Here is a 7395-nt window from a genome sequence, read left to right on the forward strand (position 1 = left end):
ATGTATGTAGTTAAATTTGGTCATTTTTTTTCCCCTGGATATTCCATCTTATTTTGTTTTGATTATTAGACCAGGCAAACAAGCCTTGAGGGTAAAGTTTCTTTCTCCTGCTCTAAAAAATCAATAAAATATATTAAAACAAAAACAAAAACAAAAACAAAACAACTAGAAGACAATTCCCAAGAATATTACCTGTGTTACCTATGACCAAGCAAGCAGATGGAAGAAGCTTGGTCTTAGAGATGTTTGCACCACTCAGTGAGCATTATTTGTGTGTGTGTGTGTGTGTGTGTGTGTGTTTGTGTGTAGATTAATACATACATATTTATTATATGTATGTATTATCTATATATCTGTCTGAGGACAAACCCAATAACAAATCAACCATATATTTCATTGGGATAGCAAAAAATACAAAAGAATATAAACATTAAGAATTTTCTATTTCAATTCATCTCTTAAACTTTCAAATCCTAAGCCTAAATAGTAATATGTGTCTGGTTTAAGCATATAGTAACACTCTTGAGGGAAAATTATATAATGTTATTGGCTTTTAGGGCTTGAAAAAGACCTTAAAATTAATTTGATAGCAATAGTATAATCAGTCAGTGACATAACAAATTATGACTTTAACTCTTCATGATTCAGAGATTATCTTATGGAAAAAACAATTATAAATTTTGAACATTTAACTGGTTGCTGTTCTAATCTTCTTGAAACACCCACTTTGACTATATAATTGTAACATTTCCAGATCAAAAACCTCAGTGGGTTCCCATTCAAGATGCTCTATAATTAGCAAGGACCTCATCTTTACTGAGCACTCACCTCCCACCCAACTATCTCAGCTACCCTTTGACCTCCTTGCTTTTTGTTGAACATGTAGCTCCCATTCTTACTTCTATGCTTTTGCTCATGTTATTCTTCTGAAATTTTCTTCCCACCTCACAAACCCTATTGCTCCCCTATGCCTATGGAAACCATTAAGTTTTTCTTCCTCTACAAAGTCTTCTTCAAGCACTCTTACATATTTCCAATTGCCTAAAGTACTTAGCATCTTATAGCCTGAGAGATGTATAGGAGTTCAAGAATAACTTTGTCCAACTGCTCCATTTAACAGATGAAGAAACCAATGCTCAGAGAGGAGGAGCATTAGCCATTCACAGTCACATGAGTTCGTGATAGTTAACACTAAAACCCAAAATTTTCCGGCTCTCAAATAAGTCTGTTCCTTACATATGGGCAGGGCTTATTAATTGTGTTATTTATGGCTATATCACCACCATCTATAGCAATGCCTGACACATAGTGTTCACTCAATAAATACCTGTCAAATAATGGAATTGGAAGGGCTTCTCTGTACACCTAAAATTTCAAACCCTTCTGATATTTCTTATTCCCTAGCTTTGCTTTTTGTTCTTAGCACTTAAATTATCTTACATTTTATGTATTTTATTTATTGTCTGCTTTCTCCCATTAGGATTATCTTATGAGCTTAGGCTTCAAATGAGAACAAGGATTTTTATTTATTATGTTCACTGTTGTAACCCCAGTGCCTAGAACAGTGCTGGGCACATAGTTACTACTCATTCAATATTTAATGAATGAATAATACTAAAATATCCTATATAATAAAGAGGTAATATGCAAATTAACCCTCATGCCCTCACAAGGTGACTGCTTATGACTAGGCCAGCAGTGGGGTTAGTGAGGGACTACCAAATGACTGAACAGCAGGCTGAGTGGGGCGACCAGGTCAGCAGGGGGGCCATGAGGGGCAACCAGGCCAGCAGGGGGGCAGTAAGGGGTGACCAGGCCAGTAGGGTGGACAGTTAAGGGCGACCAGGCAGGCAGGCAGGTAAGCAATTAGAAGCCAGTGGTCCAGGATTGTGAGAGGGCTGTCCAACTGCCAGTTTTGGCCTGATCCTCATGGGGTCCAGGATTGGAGAGGGTGCAGGCTGGGCTGAGGGGACCCTCCACCCCATGCACGAAATTTGTGCACTGGGCCTCTAGTTTTATAATATTTTCTGCTATAAAATGTTTCCTGCACCTGGCTTACCACCCTGAAAAGACTGTAAATCCCTTGAAACCAGAGACCATGTCTTAGACCCCACTCTGTACTGCCTAGATCACTAGTTCTCCAAGTGTGGTATCTGCATCAGCAGCACCAGCATTACCTGGATATTTGCTAGAGATGCAAAATTGTAGAACCCAGCCCAGAACTACAAAGTTAGAAACTCTGCAGTATGGGGGATCAGTGATCTGGGTTTTGACAAGTCCATCTGAGGATTATGATGCATTCAAGAATTTGAGAATAACTGGGCTGGACACTTAACATTTTCCTGGGTACCCATCATGCACTATTTATGTACTGAATTGAACTGCAGTTACAAATACCGAATTAAGTGCTTCACCAATAGTATACTCACCTCTTTCTTGTTATTCCATATCTGAGTAAAGATGGTAGACAAAGTCTACATGCAAACTATGTGGAAACCTCGACTGACCCTGTAACAGTGATGAAGATTTCACCTTTGTTTATGTCTAGAAAATAATGCCCAAAAGTCAGTTCATATGCATTGAAAGCTTCCTGGGTGGAGAGCCTCATAATAAGGCAGAAGGAGAAGAAAAATCAGGCTGGGCCTTTGCCCTCAATATATTTGAAATCTGTTTGGAAGTGACAGGAAATCAATAGAGGAAATAACCTAAAACATACCCACAGAGTAACAACTGTATATATAAATGGAATGTATGTGCTTAGGAAATATTGAATGGGTGAAGTGAGCAGTCAGATGCAATCAAAGAAAGCAAAGGAGATATATGTATTACTATGTGTAATACTTTAAACAACAAAATAAAATTTTAAAAAAGCTTCCCTAAAGAATTTTTAAGTCAGTGATGTGGGCTGAGGTATCTTAACCTAAAGAAATGGCATTTGCAAAGGACCAGAGCTTTGAATTAGCAAGTCAGACACTGGTGATGGCAAGGAAAGTGTGGCTTGAATAGAAACTTGTAATGTGAAACCAGAGAAATGGGGCTGGTGGAAAGAGAAAATGGGAGAAAGAGGATGAAAGAAGAAGGAGAGAAGGAGAGAGGAAGGGAGACGAAGGGAGGAAGGGAGAAGTAAAGGTTGTTAAGATAAATATCGGTGGTCAATCATTGCTGTATGAACTTCAAAAAAGAGGCTGCATACTGGCCTGATTGCCCCTAACATTTGGTCCTGTCACCAATATTTATGCAAAGGTTCTTATGGTTAAAAAAGGTATTTGTGGAAGTGTATCATGGCACTGAGCACTGACTAGTTAAGATTCTACTGGAATTGGGAGGCCAACCAAGAGGTTGTTTTAACAATATGTGATAGGTCATGAGAATCTATAAAATAATGGAAAAGAAGGGGTAAATCACACTGCTACAGTTTATTTTTTACTGTTTAATTGTTTTATTGCTTAAAGTATTACAAAGAGTATTACATATGTCTCCTTTTTTTCCCTCCCTTGACAATCCCCTGGCCTCCCTTACCCCCCAGTGTCTTATGTCCATTGGTTATGCTTATATGCATGCATACAAGTCCTTCAGTTGATCTCTTACCCTCCCCTCCTGCCCCCCAACCCTCCCCAGAGTTCCTGCTGTAGTTTACATAGGGGTGCATATATCCTTTCTGATTGGTGTTTCTGTTTTCTTGGGATATATTCCTCGAAGTGGGGTCATGGGGTCAAATGGGAGTTCCATTTTCAGTTTTTTGAGGAAACTCCATACTGTCTTCCATAGTGGCTGCACCAGTCTGCATTCCCACCACACACTGCTACACTTTAAAAGAAAATTAAAATACCCAGTGGAAGATAAGTTAATGGAGGAGAAAAGAGTATAAAATAATTCTACGGTTGCAAATCTGGAGAGCTGGGAAATGGAACTGCCTTTGTCAGTGACTGAGGGGAGGGGTGATTATGGATATACTTATTCTCTTATAGCTGGCAGTGGTGGCTCTAAGGTTTAGTAAGAGGTTCTCAACCTTCCTAATGCCGTGACCCTTTAATACAGTTCCTCATGTTGTGGTGATCCCCAACCATAAAATTATTTTCATTGCTACTTCATAACTGTAATTTTGCTACTGTTATGAATCATAATGTAAATATCTGATATGCTATATGTGTTTTCCGATGGTCGCGACCCACAGGTTGAGAACCGCTGTGAGTCTAAGCTATGTTCTGGGCAAAACAAAAATATGGGTTTAGAGAGAATACATGAAACCATACAAAGTTCACTGGCAAATATCAAAACAATATGTAAAAGCCATAGGATATGATTTCAAGACTAATCTAAATATCTAAAGGAGAACAAATTACAAAAGAAAAATGATCAAAAGCTGTCCTCATCAAATGCCCTTTTAAAAATGTAGATTTAATTATTGATATTGACATGAAATATTTACTCAGCATGGCCTTCTAAGAAGTTCGGTTTACTCCATTTAGACCCTACATTCTTAAGGGGCTTTTAAATAGTCTTTCACACATTTTTTACTTATTTTTTATTACTGACAGTATTACAGATGCCTCCCATTTTCTCCCTTTTTGCCCCCCTCCACCCAACACTCGCCCCACCCCAAGCTTTCCCCATACTATTGACTATGTCCAGGGTTATGCATATATGCATATATCTTCTTTGGTTAATCTCTTCCTGCCCCTCTCCCATCCCCAAATGAGATCTGCTATTCATTCCATGAATCTATACTTCTGGACCTATTTTGTTCATGAGTTTATTTTGTTCATTAGATTCCAAATATAAGTGAGATCATGTGATATTTGTCTTTCTCTAAATGGCTTATTTCACTTAGCATGATACTGTCCAGGTCCACCATACTTATAATCAGTCAGAATCTCAAAGCAATATAGAAGCATACAGTCTCTGTTAAATGACGTAACATGGCAAAACAATGAGGCAAGTAGGTATCAGGCATAGGAATCAACTATTAGTACCCTGTAACACAAGTTCAGATGAATGCATCACAATAACTTAAGTTTTTGCAGACAGGTATGTGTACCTAAATTGGAAAATTTCACTTTGTTAAAAATGACTGGAGCAATTACTTCCGTATATATATATTTTCAAGTAGGAACTTCTAGTATGTTTGTTGCCTTTGAGCTTTTAAAGTCATCAAAATCTCATTCTTTAAGCTGGAATGTTCTATAAGTAGCTGCTAAAGGTTTCAATAGTTTAGTTGTTCTATTTAATATGAACCATAGTTAAAATGAAATTATCTTCTTAGATGTTCACATTTTGTACAACGATAAGTGGTTCTCTAGATCTGGGCAGGTTCTGTTAGACAGCTGAAAATAAATTTGTCCATTTAGAATCTTCAATGTTTATACCTATTATATATTTAAGAGACAAATATATAAAAGAAAAAAAGTAGTCAATGATTGCCTAAAAAACCTGTTCCATTGCATTATTTTTCCTGATTCACTGGATAAATTATCTAGAGTGAGAGAGATTCTCTTTTTTTCAGCCAAAGTTTAAAAAAACACACAATGATTCTAATGTAGACAGATGAATTTTAGTTAATTCCAAGAAGCAACGATGTAATTTTAACCAATTTTTAAACCAAAATGAAAAACAACTTTCCTGTACTGTATGTCAAACAATATTCATTTAACCTTAAAAGCCACATATGTTGTTTATTTAAACCTCAATTATACTCTGGGTGGTACCCTATGGAGCTGGAGTGGCTTGGCTTTCTGGTAATGGGAGAACAAGTATTTGAAAATGGTCAGGAGCTAGACTAAAATTAAGATTATTAATTCCCATTGCTTCCATTAATCTTTGGGTGGTTTGAGCAGGTCACAGAAGTAAACCCTGTCCTCTCAAAAAGACAATGAACATTATGCTAAGTGAAATAAGCCAGTCAATGAAAGAAAAATACCACATGATATCACTTATTTTTGGATAATTAAGACCATTATAAACTGATGAACAAAAATAGATACAGAGGCAGAGCAACATCGAACAGACTGTCAAACTACAGCGGGAAGGCCGGGAAGGGTTGCGGCGGGGAAGAGATCAACCGAAGGACTTGTATGCATGCATATAAGCATAACCAATGAACACAAGACACTGGGGGATAAGGGAGGCCGAGGGAAGGCCAAGGGGAGAAAATAAAAAGGAAACATATGTAATACTCTTTGTAATACTTTAAGCAATAAAACAAAATTTTAAAAAAAGACAATGAGATTATGAGATACTCATGAAGATAATCTTCAGACAGCAAAACTATGCTGGCATGCGGCCTCTTCTGAACCACACACAACATCGTTAACAGGGTGCCACCCATAGATCCCAATGTATTTGGGCGAACTTAGTCTTATGCCTGTGTTTTTGGCAGGCATAATTATTAGGATTGACTCTCCCACTTTCAAAAGTGTCTTGGTTTGGATGATAAATTATATGGTCACACTAATCATAAAGCAAATAGAAATTAAATGAATCCCAGAGATAGGGAGGTGATCTCTGTGAAAAGGTAAAATGATCTCTGTATTTTTAGAGAAACACTTTGAAATCAGAAGAATCAGGGAAAATGGTTAAAGGGCTTTTGAGGGAAATTGAGAGAGAGAGCACAGAAGAAGAAACTGATCACAAAATCTCCACCAGGTTCTGTGCTGGGCCATGTTATAGCTAGTACTCAGTACCCAAGCTGGAAATTAAAGAGGAAATTAAAAGCTCTCTGGAGGAGGGCTCTGTGAAACATCTAATTCTACAAATTCTGTTGAAAGAGAGACAAGTGTGATGAAATCCAAAGAAAGCTCTAAAAAACACTGGTATAAGGATTCTCCATTGGTAGACATTTGAGCTACAATAATGAGGTATTGTAAGAAGTCCTCCAGTGGACATTTAGTTTTTGTTTGGGCTGTCTTAGTATTTTTAAAATAATATCTGCTTGAGAAATACTAAAACACAGACAGGGGAGAAGTTCCTGCCAACAGTAGCAAGCCAAATTTAAAAAAAGAGTACAAAAGCATGTATCCAAAAAAATTAGAAATATGTACTTAAAAATGCATTGTGAAAGTATATGTGTTTGCAGGAAAAGAGCAGGGGAGAGGGGATAAAGAAACTATTAACTATATTGTGCTCATGACCCATGCTGCTCTTTCAATGGATATGTGACTAAATAGATCCAAGTTTATTGTTAGAAATGGGGTATTTGCATCCCATGGTAGTCCCAAAGAGAAGAGCTGGAAGTGTACCATATCTGACCCCTGGGAGCAGAGTCATCACAAACTGTTGCTCCCAGTAGCCTCTCAGTTAACAGAATTCCCAAAGTTCTTTTACATCCCCAAGTTTAGAGGCAGTATAGTGTAATGGCTAAGAGAATAGCCCAGAGTCAGACTGCCTGTGTCCACATTG

The 7395-nt window shown here is 37.6% G+C and overlaps 1 protein-coding gene across 1 annotated transcript in view; it reads right to left on the reverse strand.

Moving 5' to 3' along the window:
* Positions 1–7395, reverse strand: part of CHRDL1 (chordin-like 1) — a 187518-nt gene that overhangs the window by 30893 nt on the left and 149230 nt on the right.

This window comes from Myotis davidii, unplaced genomic scaffold, assembly GCF_000327345.1.
Source record: "Myotis davidii unplaced genomic scaffold, ASM32734v1 scaffold1306, whole genome shotgun sequence".
Lineage (NCBI taxonomy): Eukaryota > Metazoa > Chordata > Mammalia > Chiroptera > Vespertilionidae > Myotis > Myotis davidii.